At 42.6% G+C, this 22147-nt stretch overlaps 1 protein-coding gene across 3 annotated transcripts in view; it reads right to left on the reverse strand.

The window, feature by feature from the left end:
• The window catches only part of FYN (FYN proto-oncogene, Src family tyrosine kinase), an 81213-nt gene extending 71066 nt beyond the window's left edge, over window positions 1-10147 (reverse strand). For all 3 annotated transcript variants that reach the window (XM_035900706.1, XM_009645208.2, XM_035900705.1), the window contains exon 1: window positions 10074-10147. The gene's annotated coding sequence lies outside the window, so the exon portion shown is untranslated. The remainder of the gene's footprint in view (window positions 1-10073) is intronic.
• Between the last annotated feature and the right edge of the window lie 12000 nt (window positions 10148-22147).

The following is a 22147-nucleotide window of genomic DNA, read 5'->3' on the forward strand; positions in this document are numbered from 1 at the left end:
GAAGCAGGATGGTGGCCTGGAATGCTACTGGTCTCTCATAAAATTGAGGAGGAGTCTTCTTAGAAGTGGTTAAAAGTCACGGCTTAGGATTTTTTTTTTTTCTTTAATCAGGAGTACAACTAGGGAAATATTTAATACAGCAATAGAAACTTCTGATGTTAAGCAACGGAAATATTTAATACAGCAATTAGAAGTCCCATGGAATACACGTGGCTTTCAATGATGTCTCAAATATATGCCTTAAAGGAAAAACATATTTTCCTTTTGATTTCTGGAAATTTAAAGGTGCTGTAAAAGGGGTCTTGCAACATGGGAGTAACAGGTCCGTGTTCCCCACAGAATTTAAAACTCAGGTCTCACATACATTCACCCAAATCGCACATGCATAAAAGTATGTGTAAAAGCAGATGCAAGTTTGGGGACCTAAGCTGGATGGGAAAAGCAAAGTAACAAAAATGATGTGAGTGTGAGCTCTTCCCAAAGACTCCTAGCTGTGCACAGCAAGCAGCTCAAGTGCTTTGGTCTCTCTGCCTGGGAACAGAGCTCCTTTCTCAGAGCTCTGCCCAGCATCCACCTTCTGAAAGGTCTCCAAGGTGAGGTGCTTTCTGCATACGATGCAACACGTAGCCCTTTTGCACGCTGCTGCAAGAGATGTTAGATGAAGGGTGCTACATCTTTTACTGAGCACGAGCCACGTGAAACTGCTCAGAGCAAGACAGGAGCCACAGTTACGTGCAAGATTCGCTACTGTTGATAATAGTCAATGGCATATTCCACACGCATGATCAGACAAGTTTCTCCAAGTAACTGTTTCTGGATAACATCTCCACCACATGCGCAGGATGACACACACACGGAAGGCACATGCTGCACTAACACAGAAATGATGAATACTTTAGCATGAACATGCAAGAATTCTACTTTACACTAGCAATGCAGCTTGCGTCTTCGGCATGCTCTTACTTCCTCAGGGTGAGCAAAAGGCTCCTGCAAGCAGCCCCTTGATTCAACACAAGCTTTTCTTCTGCTTTGTCAGCTTTGAATAGTGCTCTCTCACACACTCTCTCTCTCATCTGAAACACTTGACTTATAAACAGTCTAATCCAAAAAAGAAAATGAAGATATATACTGTCATTTACAACTGTCCATGCTAACCCCCCAACAACATCTAATGACATACAGGAAAGCTGGTGGTTAGACTCAAAGTAAGCCTCCCTGGGTAATTACAGCCAATTAGAGGGCAAAACTCAAGAGAAAAACATTTTAAAAAACAAATGGAATGATCTTGGGCTCCTGCAAAGGCATTTAGCAAATACCAAAATGGTCATACAGGATATCTTAAAAATAAGACTGTGGATGTTGCATAGTCTTCCCAGCCAAAAAAAATATGCCACTTCACTCAAATACAATTTTTTTTTCTGTGTTTTGACACATTTGGCATAATCACCATGGTAGAAAACAATGAGAAGTCTACAGCATCTATCAGCTGTCAGTCTCTATGTTTTCTATATGTCTACAGATGTGTTTGGAGACATCCTGCTCTATAGATAGAGCAGAATTTCATGTAATGGCTCTTCCATCGCCCTCTGTCTTACAAGAATAAAGGCATGTAGTTCCCAAATTTTTCTCATCAAAGGATGTAAATGGAAAGAAATGGGAGGGAAAGGGGATTATGTTTGATAGTAAACAGCGTACAGAGAGAGACTAATGCCGTAATATTGCAGAATTAGCGGGGGGGTGGGGGGTGGGTGGGGAATGGACAGCAACTCTTAAGTGTCGTACACAACCAACAAATACCATAGCAAAATGAGGACTTTCCTAAACTGATGATTCAGTCCAATGACAGCTAACGAGACTCAGAATCCACCACAGCAATGGGTGCTGGTGCACCGATGCAACCACTAGCTTTAAGCATACTGTACTGTAATTTGGTGTAAGTTCCCACTGAAAAAAAGACAAACTTTTAACTTTTAATAAGCAGCAAAAGAGGACAAGAAATGACCTGAACGCCTGTTTCCAAAATGTGCAGTGGAAGCTTCTTCTCAGGGTCTTTTTTCTAACTAGCACCTTACCTGCACGAATGGGAAGGTTTCTTAACCTGAGGCCAAAGTATTTAACATTTCAGATCACATCTAAGGTCCACGCATATAGTTTAACTAATAATTTCACAAAGAATCTAAGGAGTCTCATGCAATTTCTATTTTTATCTTTCTGCCTGTAAAGCCACTTGCTTCAATTATCATGATTTTTGCACAAAATAAATACAAGGTAAGAAATAGTTTGATTAAAAAAAAAAAAGCAAAACTTATGACAGTGAATCAATACGGCCTGAAAGGTTGTTACAGGATTAGATACCACCTTGCAAGACCAGAAAGGCAGGATTCTCAGCACTCAGCACAGCATTCAAAACCCTAGCAGACTGAGCTAGTAGATTTTATATTTCTCACTACCGCTGTTGCAAGATGTGATCAAGGATGCACACAATCTTCAAGGCTTTTCAAGCTTTTGCCAGAGGGGAAATTTCAAAGCAGGCTTCTCCCTGCCTCGTAATACTAAATGGGCTGGGCAGGAATGACATTTGCACAGTTGAATCTTTTATTATTTTCTCTTCCCTAAAAACAAGAGGAGCAATATGGCTTGCTATATTAGATATATTCCTATAGGTGGGCGGAGAGCAGGCATAAAGGTCACAAGGACAAAACACTATTTATTAGAAGGCTGTATAAAGCTCTCTGAGGGTGTTACCTACAGCACGAACACAAACTTCTCATGAATGTAAGCTCAACTGGATATTTCCTAAAAATCAACATCAGTGATTTCCCTGATAACATGCCCTGGGAGGAGCTGCCTCTCCCAGACCAGGAGAGGCTGTGTGGGACCCCTCGGAGCCCCTGAAAGCTGCTCGCCATTGCTCACAGGGCGGCTGCAGGGTGATGCGGAGGGCTCCCCCACAGACCTTTCCACCTCAGCTGATGGAGGCTGACACATCAGACAGGAATCTCCCCCACCACTGCCCACTGGCCTTCAAGATCCACCCATCTTCATTTTTATTTTGAAACGGGTATTGTGACACAGCACTGCAGGCATTCTCAGAACAGGCACTAATGCATGATCTTCACGCTATCTTCTTTAGTTTCTCTTCTTGTTTTTTTCTGGATTGCTTCCCAGGCTTTCTTTTATCTTTGAGCTTAGCAAACTGATTAATATAAATAACTCAATGTCCAAAAATATTCAGCTTTGGTAATCTGCAATGAGATCTCTCCTCTTCTTCATGCTTCTTTATATGCAGTTTCATTATGTTCGTGCCAGATGAGCATTTAAGCGAGAGGGAGACGTAATGAGAGATGAAGAACTAGAGCAGTGTCCTTACGCTATGAGGTGGAAACAGACACTTGTGCCTAGAGACCCGTACCAAACTCTTATTGAAGAGATAACTTGTCTATACGCAAAGTATTTAGTGCTCAACACAAAGTTTTGCAAAAGGCACAGAGAAATCTCCTAAACAAAACCCCAAATAATTAAATCTTCTTGATACCACAGCATCCTATATCACACACACACATGCATTCTGTCCTCCATTTAGTTTCAGCAGCTTCCACTGTGCTTGGCTGATAAAATAATCTCCCAAGTGACGGTAGCTCTAAAATCTATTAAATCCATGAAGTATTGATGAGGCAGAATTAATGTTGAGAGAATTACATTAACCGCCCCCCTCCCCCTGTATTTCATAAAAGAAACTCTCTCGAAGTCAAGCAGCACTGTGGCTGCACTACAAAATACAGCACGCTCGGGTCAGGAGAATCTACATCTGTCCACACACCTTAAACTCTACCTATAGATGTATTTAGCACTACAACACATATTCATTCAGTAAGAGCCTTATCCACAGAAACAGCCATACCTGATGCCCAGAAATCATGCTCTCTATTCCTTTTAAGTTCGGGTACGATTTGTGTCTCACACAGAGCGCATCATGCCAACCAGGCACCGGGTAAGAGCCCTGCCTCTCTCTGCGGCGTCCCTCACTCCCTGCACGGCGGGGCTCATTAGCTGCGGGATGAGAGCATTACCTACTAAGACCCTGTTGCTGCCTGATTATAAACTTGGCACAAACAGTCCCAAGTCTGGCAATATTCTCTATGCTGGGTGTTCACTGGGAGAGTTGGGTTTTTTTTCCTTGCTTTGTTGCTGTTTTGGATTTTTGGCACGACTTCAGCCAAAATTTTTCAAGCTAATTCTGAAACAAAGCATGGGAAACGAGTGATTGGTTCATGTTAAAAGCTTCTGGTCACCTCCTGAACAGCTTGAGAGGTTTTGTGATTTGGACCATAAACTTGCAAGGTGTCAAGAAAAAAATCTTTATATTTTGATCTCTGCAGAAAACTCCCAAACATGGCTAAATTACTAACCTCTGAAAAAAGAAATCACCATTTGCATGAGCTCACTAAGGAGGTGATGCTTCCTAGCAACTAAATTCCCTGGAGATCCCACCTACAACGCCCCAGGATCCTGCTACCAGCTGGGTGGGACCTGCCTGCTCCAAGCTGCACTTACTTACACTTTAATATTAAACAATCAGAGCTGGGCGTGAAACCAGGTGCAAGGCTGTTCTGTATCTAAATCTGAACTCATAACAGGGTGGATGGTAGTGGCCCCTGCAGTGTATCACATACGGGTTCTTATTCAGTCCTCTAGAGGGGCGGAAGGGGAACAGAAGGTATGAGAACATGCCAGTGTGATGGAACAGGAGTTTTTGTATCAACTGCACAGTGACAAAAATACCCCGATGCATATATAGAAAAGAGCAAAGTTGATGTAACACTCCCTAAAGCAATATCTGAACTTTCAAATTTAATGTTTTTCTTTCAACTGAGCACTTGGAGGGCTTGTTATCTAGATTTTAAAAAACCCAACTGATTTACCACTTGCAAAACGCCAAATGGATCTTCAAGCTGCTCTAACATCACGATCCACTGCAAACATCTCTGCCACTGAGCCAGCTAAGAAAGCTGGGAGGTAGAGCTGCATGCAGTGCTCTGCTCCATCTGTTGTCTTAACTGCCCTGCCCTATTGCTTCTCCAGTGGCTACAGGAAGAGGGACATCCAGACGGATGGCCCATGGACCAGCTCTCTTTTGCTGAGCAATTCCAACAATTGGATTGCCTCAACCTCAGGTAAGAAAAAGAAAAAAAAAAATAAATAAAAGCTAAACTAAAGGGATTACCAGTGAGATGTAGGAAAACACTTGGGAAAATGACAGAGACTGACACAAATATCCCTTCTTCAGAAGACTGGAACATAACCTCCTTGTGTAAGGTTCTATAATTTTGATAAATCAAACACAAGTGTAACACTGCTTCACATCTCTTAAGACAGCAGACTAAATTCAACCTTGTCAGGACTGAAGACATGCAGTTCTGGGCAGAGGACAAGCCCCATTCCTTATAAGTCTTATGGACCAGATCTAACATTTACCACACCCAGTGGCTCCAACATGCACATCTTTCACACAGACAAGACTGGAAGAAAAGCAACAGACTAAAATTGAAGGAATTACAAACATAGAATAGGAAATCTTGACAAACCCCAAGATGTTTTAAAACGCTCAAGCATTTCCACACACTTTCCTTCCCAAGAATGCATGACAAATCTTCAGCCCATAGGAAAAGATAATGAAGGTACGCAACAGAAACACATTATGAGGTACATCACTGCCGAAATTAATGACTCTGGAAAATGAAAAGCTACTAGAAATAGGACCAAAATGCACCAGGTCAGCTCTAATTACAGAGAACAGCTAATGATTCTGGCAAAGCCTCTTGCGGGCATGGCAGAATACAGGTAATAAAGCAAAAGTTACAGCGGGTTATTTCTGCAGTGAGAATTCATATTCCAAGCCCTTTGCAGATAATGCATAGTTGCTCTGTAATACTTCATGTCAGAAACCTGACATGAGCAGAAGAATCACCAAGAGACATTCAACAGCACTTTTGGTAGACACCAAGGATGCAAATAATTGTATCATACAAATTGGACACCCAGGAATGCACAGGGCATCATAATTTTTCTAAAGGCAAACAAATTTAATATGCATAAAGATACTGAAAATCTGTTTTTATATCATTTCTAAAAATCAAAGCAGGCGCTGCCTGCTAAATTTTTATTTGTTTAAAATAAAGAGAGAAGAAAAATGTGACTGTCCTTAATGAGGAAAAAAAAAACCAGACGAAACACCAGATGAGTGTCTTAGCAGCTGACATCCAAATTTCCCAGAATATAGCTGAGCAACTAGGAATAGCTGAAACCATTGATTAAGATGTGCAGTTGCTTCTAATCTACAGAGAAGTGTGCAGACAGGAGCACAGCATCTGAGATTTCAGCTGAAACAACAACAAGCCCCGAACTTGGGGAGGTACCGCTGCCTAAATTCAGAGTGAAAAGAGCAGTGGAATTCCAGGCCCTGAGGTATACGTTCAGCTTCCAGGCCTGCGTTTGAAGCACTCACAGCTTTCCTGGGAAGAGGAAATCTATAGGGAAGGGGCAAGCACGCAGTGGCACACCTGGTGCAGGAGGATGCAGGTCAGGTTTACAACACAGTGTCCCCTCTATTCATTTCACAGCTTGATCCTCCTCTGATCTTGATGGCTGTAACCAACTACAGAGTCTAGATGGACAGGGACATCATATTACACCGTAAGTCATTCTTAGAAATACCAAAAACTCGTATGAAAGGCAAGAGTTTCAAGGGGGGTCTGGACTAGCAAAGAGCAACCTGACTACAGAAAAAAACCCCACCACAGATCAACCCAAGGTGTTCTGTCCTACATCAGCCATGCTTCTTGGGGCTCCTTGCAGCCGTGTTAAGTATTTGATGCGGAGGGACGGCTGTTCCATGGCCACCACCAGACAGGTCAAACCTGTAGTGCCATGCAAATGTCTGCTCTGACATCCACAGGGCTGCTTTACAGAAATCTCATGAAAAGAGGTCTCTTCTCACACTGCTCAGAAAGATACCATCAGCTTAGCTGAGGGAGTTTTAAATTCACCCAAGATTTCTCTCCTGACATTCAAGTATACTTCTCTAATCAGCTCCTAAAACCACTATGAATTTTTGATGTGGAAGCTGCATGACCTTTTCTAGGACTTTAATACAAGAGGAATAAATAACCGCTGAGCCTCTGAGCTCAGCTGTTACATCAAGATAAATTCAAAATGTTCTCTGGATGTCCAGTCCTTCTTGGATTTAGTGGGTTAGGGACAGAGACTGAGCAAAACTGTATCCTTGTCTAATATTTTTTTGTAATTATTTTTAAACTCTCTGAGAATTTGGAATGCCACAGGCAAACCTACAGTGGGGTCAGAGATATTTCAGAGATCCTTACAGATGAGAAACTCAAGGTTCCTGATTATTTTACCTCAAAATCAGGTTTTACAAACAGTTTGAAGTGGGAAGAGGGGAAGGAACAGCTGAGAAAACAAGCAAAATTTACAGTCTATTTACATATTAGAATGGCTCCAGGAAAAGAGTATTAAATTCTAGGGCAAAATCCTGGAGCATGGAGTGGTACAAACCTGGCTAAAGACTGTCTTGAAGAAATTCTAGGGTGTTTACAATCCAGCAGTGAGAAGTGTCTCCTTTCATTGGCTTACATCTCTAAGCAAGTCAGGAAAACAGGTAGTTTTCAGGAGCATCAGTTTGTCGGCTAACCTTCTCCCAGGTTTTGAGATTCAAGCAAGTCAAGTGGCCATGCTCTCCAAGTCTGGACATGAACTATAGGTTGAGAAATGTTGCCCAAGTAGAACCTCTGTGAACCAGATTGTGTTTTTTCTTTTTGCCCCCACTAACATCTGTGTGACACCACACTTCTTCGGAGCCACAATAAGCAGCTTCCCTGATTTTGGGGTCTTCTCCAAGACTCCTCCTCTCTCATAGGCAGAGAAGATGCAAAGTCTGCACTGATTGACAGTGAGCAACAAAAATGAAAAAAACCAAGGAGGTACTTTTTTACTCCGAGGCTGGTCAGGCATGGGAACAGGTGCCCAGAGAGGCTGTAGAGTCTCCAGCCTTGGCATCCAGTTGAATTTTGAAAACCAAGGCTCTAACCAACTTGAGTTAATAGTACCTGATTCAAGTTGGGGTTTGGACAAGATGACACCTGGCAGATTCTTCCAACCAAAATTATTCTATGATTCTAAGAAACATGCTGCTTCTGTCTCTTTCCTTTTGCTGCTCTTGAACTATGCTCTTTTATTAAGACCAGCCATGGAGACTAAGCTGGTCTCAGCTGATGCATCTTTGATGGCAAATTAAAACACAATAATCTGACTACCGGGTCTGCTGGTAAACTTTTTTTCCTTGGTGTTACAGGGCATCACAATTTCTGAATTATGACTCTATTCCTTGACCTGCAAGCACCACAGCTATGTCACACCCCACACAAAGATCAGCCAATCTGTAAGGACACCAGGCAACTTCTAGTATCAAAGCATCATCACTACCACCAAAAAACACCCTAGTTATAGATCCTATCCTCTTTTGCAGTAACAAATGTCAGCACAAAATCTCATGGACTAATGAGCTCAAGCTGCTGGTCTGTGGCTCATCTTTGGCCCTACAACTAAACTCTAGTTAATAATTGTTGTTCGTATTTCCCAGTATATGGATATAGGTGCAAGCTTACAACATGGTCAATTGTCAGAAAAGCCAAATTGTAGAGAGAAAATGTCTTAAAAGAATGAGCTACAGTAGGGTTTACCCAGGTACCTGTTGTACAGGACTTTTCGTGCATTTGGCCAACTTCTTTGTAAAATTCTGATCTTGGTTACCTTATCTTCCCTTATCTTTAAGACTATACATTCTGCAGAAGGCTAAACAATCTACATTTAAACATCTGCTGGTTAATCCAGATCTTTCGGTATGATGTAACAACATCTGTTTTTTTTAAATGGCAGAAAAGAACAAGAGTTCTCACAGAGCCAGTCTTTGATTTTCAGTTTTCTACCCTGCAGGCTATCCAACTCTGAAGTCTTCTGCCAGTGGAGAATAAGCCAGTTTCATCTGCAATCTGCACATGCTGGCTGAAGAAAAAAAATACCAGTCCAATACCCTCCTCGGCCAAGGGAAAGAAGGGACACAATCTTCTGCTGGCATTTTTTTCCCAAGGGTGATGGCGATCGATTGGCACCAACCAGAGCTATATATATATTGACAGTCTCCTAGAGGGAAAAGTAAGATGAGCCTGCAAACTGCTCCAGATCTGGTGCTTTTTTGCAAGTTGGAAGAGTTTTCTCAGGATTAGTTCTCTCCAGTTGGGGCATGTCACTAATTACCTCCCATTCTTCTCTGCCTCCTTCTCCTCACAGCAGCGCAGCTCAGCGGCACCGACACATCACACATGACATGCCATATTCCCCATAGTGCCTGTAGGACCAAAAGTCTGTAGGAAGCTGGTGCCTCTGGAAATGTTGCATAAAGAACAGCCAGAGAAGCAGCAAAGCTTGTCATGTGGGATGGAAAGGAGGGATAGGGAAACTGCGATAGCACACAGGAGCATTAACTACCTCCTTATTTCTCAGGCATAAGCAAATCATCCTAGCTCCATGTGGCAAGCAGGCCAGTCAGGTGTTCTGGGAATTGATGGAAAGATTTCAGAGCAACTGGACACCCCCATCACTTGGGGAGGTGCATGCTCCCTTGACATTATTTTTGCTCCTGTTTTTTTTATACCACTAGCATGCTTTTTTCTTCCCCTTGTTTTCAAATTAGGCCTTTGTGTTTCTTCTGCTCTAGGTTTTAGCTCAACCACTCGTCAGCAGAATATAACAGCTACAAACACAATAAGCAGATGCCACTGGAGCAAATGAAACTACATTCTTTGCCTCGAGGCCCAGCGTGCTGCTTTCTGTCAATGCCTCTCATACTGCGACTCTCCATACCAGAGGAAGAAAAACACATAATCAACTATGCCTCTGTATTTCCCATCAGCTAAAAAAAAATGAAACTGAAAAAAGCTAAAGCAATCTTTCTGAAATTCTCATTGAAAACCAGAACTGATCAAGACGTCACCACTTACCAGAATTTCCCCCCCAAACAGAGCAAGTTTACATTCACCACATTTCCTCAAAAATGGCTCGAAAACATGCCCTGTAAAATAAGAGACAAAGGGAAAGAAAAAATTAGTGACTGGAACACCACAAATTATGTTACACTTCTTTCTCACTCTGCTAGCATTTATCACCAAAATTCCACCATTTTTCCTGTTTTAGGAAGGAAATAATTGGATTTGAACCTTCACAACTAATTACTAAATTCCACCAGTAGTATGCAAAATATTAAAATAATTGCAGGACTCCCTCAGACCGCTCAGACACATCACTGTCACTGACACGACAGCTAGTCAGACTTCAGGGAGACAAGGTCAACAACATGAAACGCGTGGCAGCAAATAGCAAGTGTGCCAATTATTTTAGATCCAGCCCTAAAAAAATGGGTTAGCCCAGTATCTCTTGGTGATTTTGCTCTCACAAACTGTTTTTGAAATACGACGCACATAAGCCTCTCGACAGCCTCCTTGTTTGAGAACTACACAAAGGCAAAAAGGGGGTTGTGCCACACTACATTTTTAGACTATATTAATTACTCGGTATTCTCTAGAACAAAGAGGGAGAAGTAGTAAGTCAACGCAATATCCACTTTGACACACACTAGGGCTGGTCTGAAGAAGACGGAGAGCAGAAGTGACAAATGCCATCATTTTGCCAACCCTGAGTAAATTTCAAATGACAGTTACTCCTTATTTTTCCTTGAGGCAAAATCTTCGAAAGAACAACTCATGGAGCACAGACTAACAATGATGTTAAAACGTTTTGTTTTAACGAAGGAGGAGCTGTGATTCTGCTGGTGTTCAGGTTTGGGAGCGGTAACACTACAGCAAATGGAGAAGGACACACGTTTCAGTGCCCAGGTGTCTGCACCAGTGAAGCCAGACCGAATTGGAACTGCTTTAAACTCCCGTTCCTCCCCAAGTACGTGGCTGAATTTGCCATGAGAGAAGCATGTGTGAAATTACTGCTGGATGAGTAACCTTACAGCCATACACAGGTGACTTGGAGCCCTGCATTACTGACCACGGAAACCTGCCTCAGCCGCAGAAGCAGCAGATCTTCGCACCGGCACCTCTCCTGAAGGATGCTGTAGGCAGCCACGGGCAAGGAAGGGGGAATGACTTCCTAGGTCAGATTACTTTGACTGGTCATCGTTACATGGAAAGTAGCTAAGAAAATAAAATTTCTATTAAGGAATAACCAAATGAAACTTCCTTAAAACATGGCAACTGGATTACACTGCTCAAAATCCCTGTTAGCGAGCAGACCTCTGATCTCATAAGGTTGAGATTTCATTTTGGGTGGAGAGTTCAGGGCGGGGGAGAGAAGGAAAAAAAAAAAGAATCATTACAAATCAGAAGAGGCTGTTGTGAAAGATTTTAGGATCAGACATTTTTAATCACAAAACTACAAACCAAAGCGCCTTCTTCTCCACTTGCTTTCTTTGTTTAATGGTTGAAAAAAAACCCTGGGCATATCAAGGAATAAAGAAAAAAACCCAACACTCCCTCCTCCCCCAACACCTTTTGTACAGCTTGGCAGAATTTGTGAAAACACTGAAAAAACCATGGGTCTTAACTGCTTTGCTCAAACTCGGGGAAGGTGCTTATTATTCCAGTGCCATCCATTTCCCTCCCTAGCTTCCAGGCATTTGGCCTGGAAAGAAAAAATCAAGTCTAGAAACTGTGCTCCTGCCTCCAAACTAATTGGATAACATCTGCATGCAAAAAAGTTAGGAGCTTAAGAGACGAGCCAGGTCCAAAACAATCCAATAGCACCTCGACTCCGGATTAGCTCATTATTTTCTTCTACACCAAGAGACTGATTTAATAATTTCCCCAGAGAAGTGACAAATAAGGGAAACACTGTACTCCACGCTGCCGGTCCCATGAATACTTGAAAGACAGGGGCCAGCAGCGCTGCCAAAAGGGGCTGAGCCCCTCCTCCGGCACTGGTGCGGAGCTTCTGGATGCGGCCCCAGCAGCGCTCCCCTCCCTCCCTCACCCCACCACAAATGCCCGTGCAGCAACTGGGGCTGGGGGAGCAGCCCGGATTAAAATGAACTGGGTGAATTCTTTAGCCCAGTTTGCAAAGTAACTGCAAAAAAAAAAAAAAAAAAAAAAAAGAAGCATGTGCTGGCACTAGCGGAAAAAGGGAGGACAGGATGGACAGGTAGATATAGGATTTGGGGAATAGCAGGTCTGCATATTTGGCTGCGGTGCTAGTTTCAACCAACAGTAAAACTCCACTGTCATGGTACTGGATTGCAGGCAGCTGCCTTAATACATGCTAAAGGAATCTCATCTAAGCCTTCTATTGAGACCATGTATGACTAAAACTAGCGAAGGGGCTAGGTAAAAGGGTATCTAGTTAAATCTGAGGCTGACACACAATTTTCCACATCCCTAGCCTTGCAAAGATCTTTTGAACTTTGGGGGTAGCAGGCTGAAATCTTGAAACTTTTCCAGGGGATGCTTTTTGCTTGATTTTAGAAGATGATGCAAAACGTGCTCTGTCTCTCTGGCTACAAAGGAGATGAGGTATTTGGGAGTAGAATGGGGCAGGGAGGGAGAAGGGAACATTTTTTGCTGCGTAACTGAGGGCAACGGCTGGATGTGGCTTTCAGGGAAAACCAAAGATTATTCAGTCTTTCTTTGTAATCAGCAATGATTTTCATTCTACCTAAGCATGTAAGAGGAATATTCCTTTTTCTTGAAGGCTTTAGATAGTGTTGCTTATCTCCAAATTCTGACCAGCACTGTTCAGAAAAGCTTTGCTGACTTTGGAGAACGCAGCATAGGAAATGCAAAATAAATTAATATAGGCTTCATGGCACACCAATTTTGGCTTCTTTTGCAATTAGTATAATAAATAGAGGTGACAAAATGTTTGTCTGACCAGAATTACTAATGGAAGAGAGCTTCCCTTCCCAAGTTTCTGTGCTTGGGAAGAATGAAAACCTGGAGGTAGCCCTCTGACTATTCAGTGAAAGGTGCACTTCTTTCGGGTAAGTCTATTTTCACAAATAGTTCTTTTAACAAAAGACCATAAGAGGTTTTGATTTGCTTCTGTTATGAAGAGTTGGCTATAAGCGTACAAAGGTATACCCTAATATCCAACAGGCTGCTGGCCCCAACTGAATGGCATATAGTAAAAGTTTAAGTTTATTTGTTACCCCAGACAGGGAAGAGCAAGGAAGGCAAAGGAGAAGTTGCAGGCGGAGGAAAAGTGTTGAGAATGAAAACCTTTTCTGAAAAAAATTCACATTGAACTCCCCTCCTCCTTGCCATCTACAATCAAATACAGAATGAGAATGTTTTAGAGTACCATCAAGTGAATAGTATTAGATTTAAGCAACATCAGCTTCCCATAAGTAGCTGCAACTTGCTACCCATCCCAGGCCAAAATGACAGGGTCACCCCAAAATGTGACACACACATCACTGCCAACATGGGAGCGGTGTCCAGATGAAAGCTGGCCAAGCATCTCCTCCTAAATGGTAAGACAAGGTAAAATACTTAGCACACCGACAGACATGAAAAGTTGCTCTGAAGCTCAGAAAGACTTGATTTGAAACTTTAAAGAAAAACAAAACACTCTCGGGAGATAATCAGGCTTATTATCTGCTAGGAACAGCCTTTTCCTGTAAGCAGCACCAGCTTCAACAAACTGGATTTCTTTACTAAAAAAACATATCCCCCCCCCCGCCCCCCCCCCCATTGCACATACACCAGCAGTGTTTTTATGTAGCCTTGTGTAAAAATTACTTTCTTATTGTAAAGAAAAAGGTATTTCGTAAAACCAAATGTGGTGAGCAGCATAACCACACAACATTCACGTGTTCGGTTTGATGACATTGCCTGCTTCGTGAGACAACCCCTGCTTATTCTCATCAGCTTCCAGATACATTTTTGTCAGTTCATACTGGGATCACAATTAAGTTTATTACCACCAGAAAAAGAGAAATCACTGTTAGGAGACATAGTAACTACTATTTTTTCAAGCCTGTGCTCTGAAATCCATTAACATCCACCAACTTCAAGGATCTTTGTCTCAAGTCCACTGTGAACAACCCTATACAAGAACCCACAAAACCCCCTTATTTTTCATTAAAGCAAAAATTGTTCAGCAACAATTTACCCACCATTTGAAACAGACAAAAACGTGATTTAAGGCATAAAAAGTTGCACAGAGGATTCTGGTCTGGTACATGTTGCGGTTGTTGCAGTTCATGCGAGCTTCACGCAGCTGGAGGAAGTGGCTGGCTGAAGCCATAAGTGGTCTTAAATACTTTTCAAATGCTAGTAGATGCAATTCAGTTTAGGATACTCAAACACAGAAGAAAATCTACATAATGATAAGCATCTGTCACTTTTCTATTAGTAACATGCTTCTGCTGCTGTCTTTTCAAACCTCAAGTAGAAGCAGGCATCCCTGGTTCTTGGGCTGCTATTTTACTTGGCAAAAATCAGGAAGAAGAAGGTTTTCAGGTTGGAGAACAGTTTACAAATGAACATATCTGGGTCAGGCCGTGTAACCTGTAAATGAGCCGGATCCGTTTTGTAGAGAAAGTGTTGGTTAGTCTGCTGAGCAATAGCCTGCCTTTTTCATTTGTTCTAACATCATTCATGCTTATTTTACAACACATCATATTACATAGATTTTGGGCCATGAATTATCAGTAATAGGCTACTATGGCCCTACAGTAACAGTCTTGAGTCTTTTAGACAGGTTGAAGACTCTGTTATCTGGGTGGCTGCTGACACTGGTGTTTGAACAAATGTACGGAGGTGTGCACGTTCAGTTTTGCCTAGGGTGCAGCATTTTCCACCTATTCCCATCACCTTAAGATTTCTAATCCTACTAAAACCCCACCAAAAAAAAAAATTAAAAAAAACCTTTTAAAAGCAATGTTGAACACAAGAAGAAAAGCAATCTCCTGCAATGCTGACTTTATATGGCCAGTTTATAAAGGAACTGCACATCGTAACTTACATAAAGCAATCTTTTACTGTGTAATGCCAGATTACATATAAAGACCCCTTATCCTGTGAACATCTGAGAGGTTTCCAACAATGAAACGTTTAAAGTTTAAGGGAAGCTTATAGGCTTGCTCTTAGACAGAGACAGAAGCCTCCCTGTTATTCTGAAACTGCCCCTTGCTAAGTGAGGGTCCCAGATCGCAGGCGCATGATCTGAAAAAGCCCGGTCATCAACAGCGGGGCGATATCCAAGCGGCAGAAAGAGGGAGCTCCCATAGGAAGCAACTCTTGCAACGAGGACAGACACAACCCTGGACACCAGCAGAGCGAAAAAAAAACCCTAAAACCTAGCAACACTATTAGAAGACTCTACAAAGACAAAACTCTACCATTCTGGTGGTTCCTCCTCCCATGCAACAGTGCCAAAACTTGGCAAGAGGACAGCAGCTACAGGACAAGCACCCTGCATTTTTTCCTGTGAAACTCATGGGATTTCTAAAACAGTTACTTGAAAGTCTCATGCAGTTGCGGGATGTCAACAAGGATAACTAGGTCCTTCTCTTAAAGGAGTTCCAAAGGAGATTAGTAGTTCCAAAGCAAAAATGTTTGTCTGCACTATCAAACTTGCAGCTGTCTAAAACCACATCTTTCAAACTGCTGCCCTTTCCGTTTGGAGCAGGAGGAACTCAGATGCAAAGTCACTGTGGCAGCGGCAACAAGTCCTAAGAAACAGGAAACATGGGAGAAAAACATCAGGAAAATAGAGAGGCTTTGCTTGAACTTTTTCTACTTTTATAAATGGAGCTATGAAGAGAAAAAAAACCACCCACAAACTGTGGTAAAGATCATAAGCTGAATTGCTGCTTTCCTGCGCCACTTTAATCTCCACACATTGGATCTACTGACTTATCTTTAGCAGGCGTGCTGCTGTCAGCTGGTGCCCACGTCCTGTGGCTTCCAGTCCCGCCGAAGCATCCTGCTTGCTCTCCTTCTCCCTTGGGATGCTGCACTCCCACAGGAGGAGTTTAAGCCCCTCGATATTGCCAGCTCAGTATCGGCAATACTAGTACCTTTTTCCTCTCTCAACTTTCAAGCAGGATAAACTAAACTAAATCTTCCTTACATTCACAGCTGCTTTTCCAGGTATCGACTTGCATTGTAAGGCAGCAGAGAGCTGAAAGCGTACAAGGAGCTGGGATCTGAAAACATAGAGGCATCACCTAACCAAGCATTCCAGCATGGAGAGTGCCACTACAGGTAGGTAGAGCGTGTGGACATGTACAGAGAGGTAGCAGAGGCGGATGCATAGAATCAGAAGATGCCAAAGCATTAGGAAATATAGGGTGGAAGAGCTAGCAGTTATGGTGAGCAAGTGGAGCAGAACCAGTGACAGAAAGGCAAATGCGATGGCACTCATGGCTCATTCCTAAATCCCGCCTTTTGAAATCACTCTGGTAAGATCCCACAACCTGTGGCATCCTTTGCCATCCGCACTGCCTGGGAGAGAAGCGAGCGTGTACCCCGTTGTAAGCCAAAAGCCAGCCGCGTGTTCTGCATATCTCGGCCGCCCCGCTGGAACCGCCTGCCACTGCGTCAGGCGGCCGTCGGCAATCACGAGGGCTCAGCAATCAATAGGGGAAGCTATTAGCAAGCTCAATACCGAGCACACAGTTAGACTGAGAATGTTGCTCCCATATGAGGGGCATGTGATTGCAGCAACACACTTCAGTTCTCAAAACAGCAGAAAGACGACTTCAGTAATTGCGGGAGGAGCGCTCGCATTTCTCTTTGCAGAAAAATGAGAAGTACTATGCACCAAACAATTTTTTTAAAAAAATAAGTGAATGGAGCCCATAGTCCTAAAAATAGCTTGCACCCGCCAACCCTCTGAGCTGGCTCTTAGGAACGCTGCTGGGCACCCCTGGAGCAGAGGGAGGGCACGGGCAGGGACATGGTGGCTGGAGCCAGCGCTGCATCCCTCTCCCACACCCTCAGCCAGCACATCCTTACCTGCCTAATATCCCAGGGGCATCAGTGAACCGCTTCCACGGCCAGAAATAAGCACTCAGGTCATTAGGAAAGTTCAAAGAGGTAGCAAGGGGAAAAAAAAAAGCAAGCATAATATAAGATCTTAGAAGCTTTTCTTTTAGTAATTGATTTTGCAGTTTGTCTCAAAGAAGAAAATGGTTTTTTTTCTGAAGATATGGGATTGACCCTAAAGTACCTTTACCAGAAACTGCCTAAACAGCATATTTATAAACCCTCTGCAGAAGCAGTAACGGCCATTTAGAAGTGCAATTACATTGCAATATAAACATAGAGGTTTATATACATAAATTCGTTTTTATAAACAACTGTTTTTATAAACAATTTTTCCCCTCCCCCTTAAGAGATAATCTTACCTATGCAGTAAACATTTCTGTGCTTTAAACAGTGTCCAGGGCTTTAATTAAGGACGTTATATCCATGACGTACATTGAAAATGAACACATGCATATATAGAATATATATGCTAATGTTGCAATACTATAGTACCCATAATGTCATCCATTCCCATAGTGCAAGAGATCATAAAAAATACACACATGGGAAGGAACAGTCTCAAGTCACGGCCAATTTACTTCCTGGCTTTAAACCTTTAAAGAATTCGGCACATACCCTATATTCTTAGGACAAACTGAGGGTGAAAAGGGAACAGTATATTACTAAGAACTTCTTGTAGTTAATTCATAGATTTAGCTAATTTTGAGTATGTCAAATAGTATTTATATCTTGTACATGCAATACTTTAATGGATGAATCACTCTGTATTTTGGACCTTTGGTTTTCCTAACTACTGTAATTCCAAAATTGTCAGAGAGTCGGCAATCACGAGGGCTCAGCAATCAATAGGGGAAGCTATTAGCAAGCTCAATACCGAGCACACAGTTAGACTGAGAATGTTGCTCCCATATGAGGGGCATGTGATTGCAGCAACACACTTCAGTTCTCAAAACAGCAGAAAGACGACTTCAGTAATTGCGGGAGGAGCGCTCGCATTTCTCTTTGCAGAAAAATGAGAAGTACTATGCACCAAACAATTTTTTTAAAAAAATAAGTGAATGGAGCCCATAGTCCTAAAAATAGCTTGCACCCGCCAACCCTCTGAGCTGGCTCTTAGGAACGCTGCTGGGCACCCCTGGAGCAGAGGGAGGGCACGGGCAGGGACATGGGGGCTGGAGCCAGCGCTGCATCCCTCTCCCACACCCTCAGCCAGCACATCCTTACCTGCCTAATATCCCAGGGGCATCAGTGAACCGCTTCCACGGCCAGAAATAAGCACTCAGGTCATTAGGAAAGTTCAAAGAGGTAGCAAGGGGAAAAAAAAAAGCAAGCATAATATAAGATCTTAGAAGCTTTTCTTTTAGTAATTGATTTTGCAGTTTGTCTCAAAGAAGAAAATGGTTTTTTTTCTGAAGATATGGGATTGACCCTAAAGTACCTTTACCAGAAACTGCCTAAACAGCATATTTATAAACCCTCTGCAGAAGCAGTAACGGCCATTTAGAAGTGCAATTACATTGCAATGTAAACATAGGGGTTTATATACATAAATTCGTTTTTATAAACAACTGTTTTTATAAACAATTTTTCCCCTCCCCCTTAAGAGATAATCTTACTTATGCAGTAAACATTTCTGTGCTTTAAACAGTGTCCAGGGCTTTAATTAAGGACGTTATATCCATGACGTACATTGAAAATGAACACATGCATATATAGAATATATATGCTAATGTTGCAATACTATAGTACCCATAATGTCATCCATTCCCATAGTGCAAGAGATCATAAAAAATACACACATGGGAAGGAACAGTCTCAAGTCACGGCCAATTTACTTCCTGGCTTTAAACCTTTAAAGAATTCGGCACATACCCTATATTCTTAGGACAAACTGAGGGTGAAAAGGGAACAGTATATTACTAAGAACTTCTTGTAGTTAATTCATAGATTTAGCTAATTTTGAGTATGTCAAATAGTATTTATATCTTGTACATGCAATACTTTAATGGATGAATCACTCTGTATTTTGGACCTTTGGTTTTCCTAACTACTGTAATTCCAAAATTGTCGGAGAGTGAAACGGAAGCATGGCATGGTCTGCAATCGTGCCCCACGAGCTGGGGGGGGAAGGCACAGCGTGTCTTTGCAGGAGCTACGCCACCTATACGCAGTCACATTTCCTGATGTGAAATACAAAAATGTTGAAAAGAGGCTGAAATTTTGCAAGAGCGAGCTATTTGTAAGCTTATTTCTGATTCAAAAAAAGGCCACGAAGCAAAAAGTAAACAGTGTAAGAAAAGAATATAGCAACACGATGAAAACACAAACAACGAGAATGCTGCCCTGTAAACTAATTATTAACTACAACGAGCTGAAAATAAACTGTTTCCTTTTTGCCATGTTCACTTTAATCTTCCGAGAGGCAGGAAGGGGGAAGACGGGAGGAGGCAGCAGTTTCAGACTTGTGGAGCTTATCAAATCCCAGATCGGATGATTAGAGCAAAGCTAAGAAGAAAACATCCTCTCTCCCCACCTCCCTCCCTCCCCAGAAAGGAAGCACAGCCTTTAGGACCAATCTGCAATGTTTGTTTGTTGCTCTTTAAAGGATTGCTCTGGAGAGCATTTTTCCTAAGCTGTTTTTATCTCTTTCTGGAAGTTTCAAAATAAACAAGTGTGCTGGAAATGGAAGAACAGAAAACGTGACATTCTGCTGGTTTTGGGTTTTTTTTTTATATAGTGAGACAAGTAAAGCAAATAAATAAGGTCCTTGGTTGTCATACAAGACAAAGCAGAAGGAAAGAAGAGCTTTAAATCTGAAAAGCATCATTGCAAAACCTAGGAAAAAATCACTGATGGGCTGAGGGTGGGGAAAAGTGAAAAAAAAAAGAGGACTGTCTCTTATGCTACTTCATTGCTTATTTATTTACTTATTTTAATGTGGTGAGTTCTGTAGCCAGGAAAGAAAAAAGAGCAACCCAAAAAAGTCACAGTATTTTTGCAGTTTACTTTCCAAAAAAACCCCCTGCTCTCTAGTGGCTTCCAAAAGAGACTCTCCCATAATGAAAACCAGGAAATTAAATTCTCAGGACAACACACCAGAAGTACAAATTAAAAGATTTTGCAGTGACATAATTCTTCGGCCTCGAGCGCAGGATCAAGTCTTTATTCTTTCACGCTGCCCTTAAATACATCAGGTCTCCCCTTAGAAAGCGAGTGTCCCAGTGTGAACCAGAACAAACACAAGGTTCTTGTAATTCCAGGATTGCGCTACATTAATATAAACCTCTTTGCAATACAAAAGCCACATGAATGCATTTATTTTGCTGAAATATTCTGTGGATTTAAAATATCATTACTATTCAGTATAACCCCCCTCCTACTTTTTTTTTTTTTTTTTTGTCTTTTGTTTTTCAAGATTAAGCAAATGCCTGAGCGGTGGAACTAATGAAACTGGATTTCCAGCTCGTTTGGGCTTGTGATGCTAAATTTACAATGCGAGTCCCTCCTGGGCTGCATCCCAGCGCTCCTGGCTCCCCCATGCCCCAGGGTGCCCAGTACCCGGCCACATTTGCTGGGCAAGACCTTGCTGCAGCCGCCGGCCGGCTGCTCCAGGGGGGCCCATGGCCCCCAGCCTTTCTTCTCGCAGGGGAAAGGACCGGGAAGCCCGATGCTGCCCCTGAAGCCCCCTCCCTGGATGGGGACAGTCTGCAAAGTTATAAAGCGGAGGACTGGTGCGCAGACACACCAAGCTAACAGCCTAACCCCCACTTCCTCAGGAAACTTGGCTAAAAAATCTGGGTTTTCTCTCGCTATGCCCCTCCTCCCCACCCCCAACTATGTAGATACAGTATAAAAAAAAAAAGGAAAAAAAAGAGGCATAGACATAAGGCTTAAGAGCTATATTATATCCCCAAACAGCATCTGGATTACTGTCTCAGGCATGTTTCAGAAGTGTCATTGGCTTCCTGTTTAATATTCGTGTTTTATTGCTGCACAAAGTCAGCCTCCGCTCAGAGAGCAATATATTACTCTCACATCCTCCGAGCAGATCCTTAATGAGCGTATTCTGGTTTCTTGATATCCAGAGACCTTCTGTTGGTATCAGCAGAAGATCAGCATATGCTTGAGCACGCAGCACACAGAGAAGAAGTCAGCTCTCCTTATTAAAAATGAGCCACAGGATTAAAAGGGACCTTGAATGACCATCTAGGCTGCTTCCCCGCTCAAGGCAGGATCAACTGCACTCACGTTATTCTTTTTATTAGGCCACCTGGCCCCAGCTGGGGGAAAACAGATATGCCTTGGGACTCCAAGTCCCTTCCTTAGCCTGAAACCTCACCCCTGCATCGCCCTGGTCCAGCCCTCTGCCACGCCAGTTGGTCTAATAAGAGATGCCTGCCTACAAACCCTGCCTTCCTTGCATTGCCATGGTTACAACGCTGCTATTACCATGCATGTCGAGCCTATTTTTAAAAGCCTGCAATGACAGGAGATGCTGGTTAAGGTCTTAATCTCAATGAGGTCTAAAATTCCTCCAGCGAGGGTTTACTATTTGTACAAGAGAAGTGCTGTGCTCCAAAGGAAAAGATGGGTGGTAAACTGGCTGAGGCTGGGACTCTGCATTCCAGAAATAAATAAAAATGAAAATAATTTAAAAAAGAAGAGTATTTTAAGGACAAGAAGAAAGCAGTCCTGCCAACAAGAACAGGGTGGGTTAGGTCAGCAGAAACCCCACAACTGCTTGTTAGAAAGCAACTCATGCACAGTGGAGAGGCTGGCATCACGGGTGGCTGGAGGACCCCTCTTGGAACTGGCTGACAGATAAAAGGGAATGATGAAGGCTTCAGTGATGAAGATGGGCACATTGTGCATTTGAATAAAGAGGGAGCCAGCAAAGGAATGCATAGGGCAGGTTATGCTGTTAAAAAATGAAGCTGAAAACATTCCTTTTGCAAGGGCATTCTGGCCAGACAGAATTACAATGTGAAGAGGCCAGAGAAAAGGATGTTGCGTTCACT

Source organism: Egretta garzetta, unplaced genomic scaffold, assembly GCF_000687185.1.
Source record: "Egretta garzetta isolate BGI_Z169 unplaced genomic scaffold, ASM68718v1 scaffold18, whole genome shotgun sequence".
NCBI classification, from domain to species: Eukaryota; Metazoa; Chordata; class Aves; order Pelecaniformes; family Ardeidae; genus Egretta; species Egretta garzetta.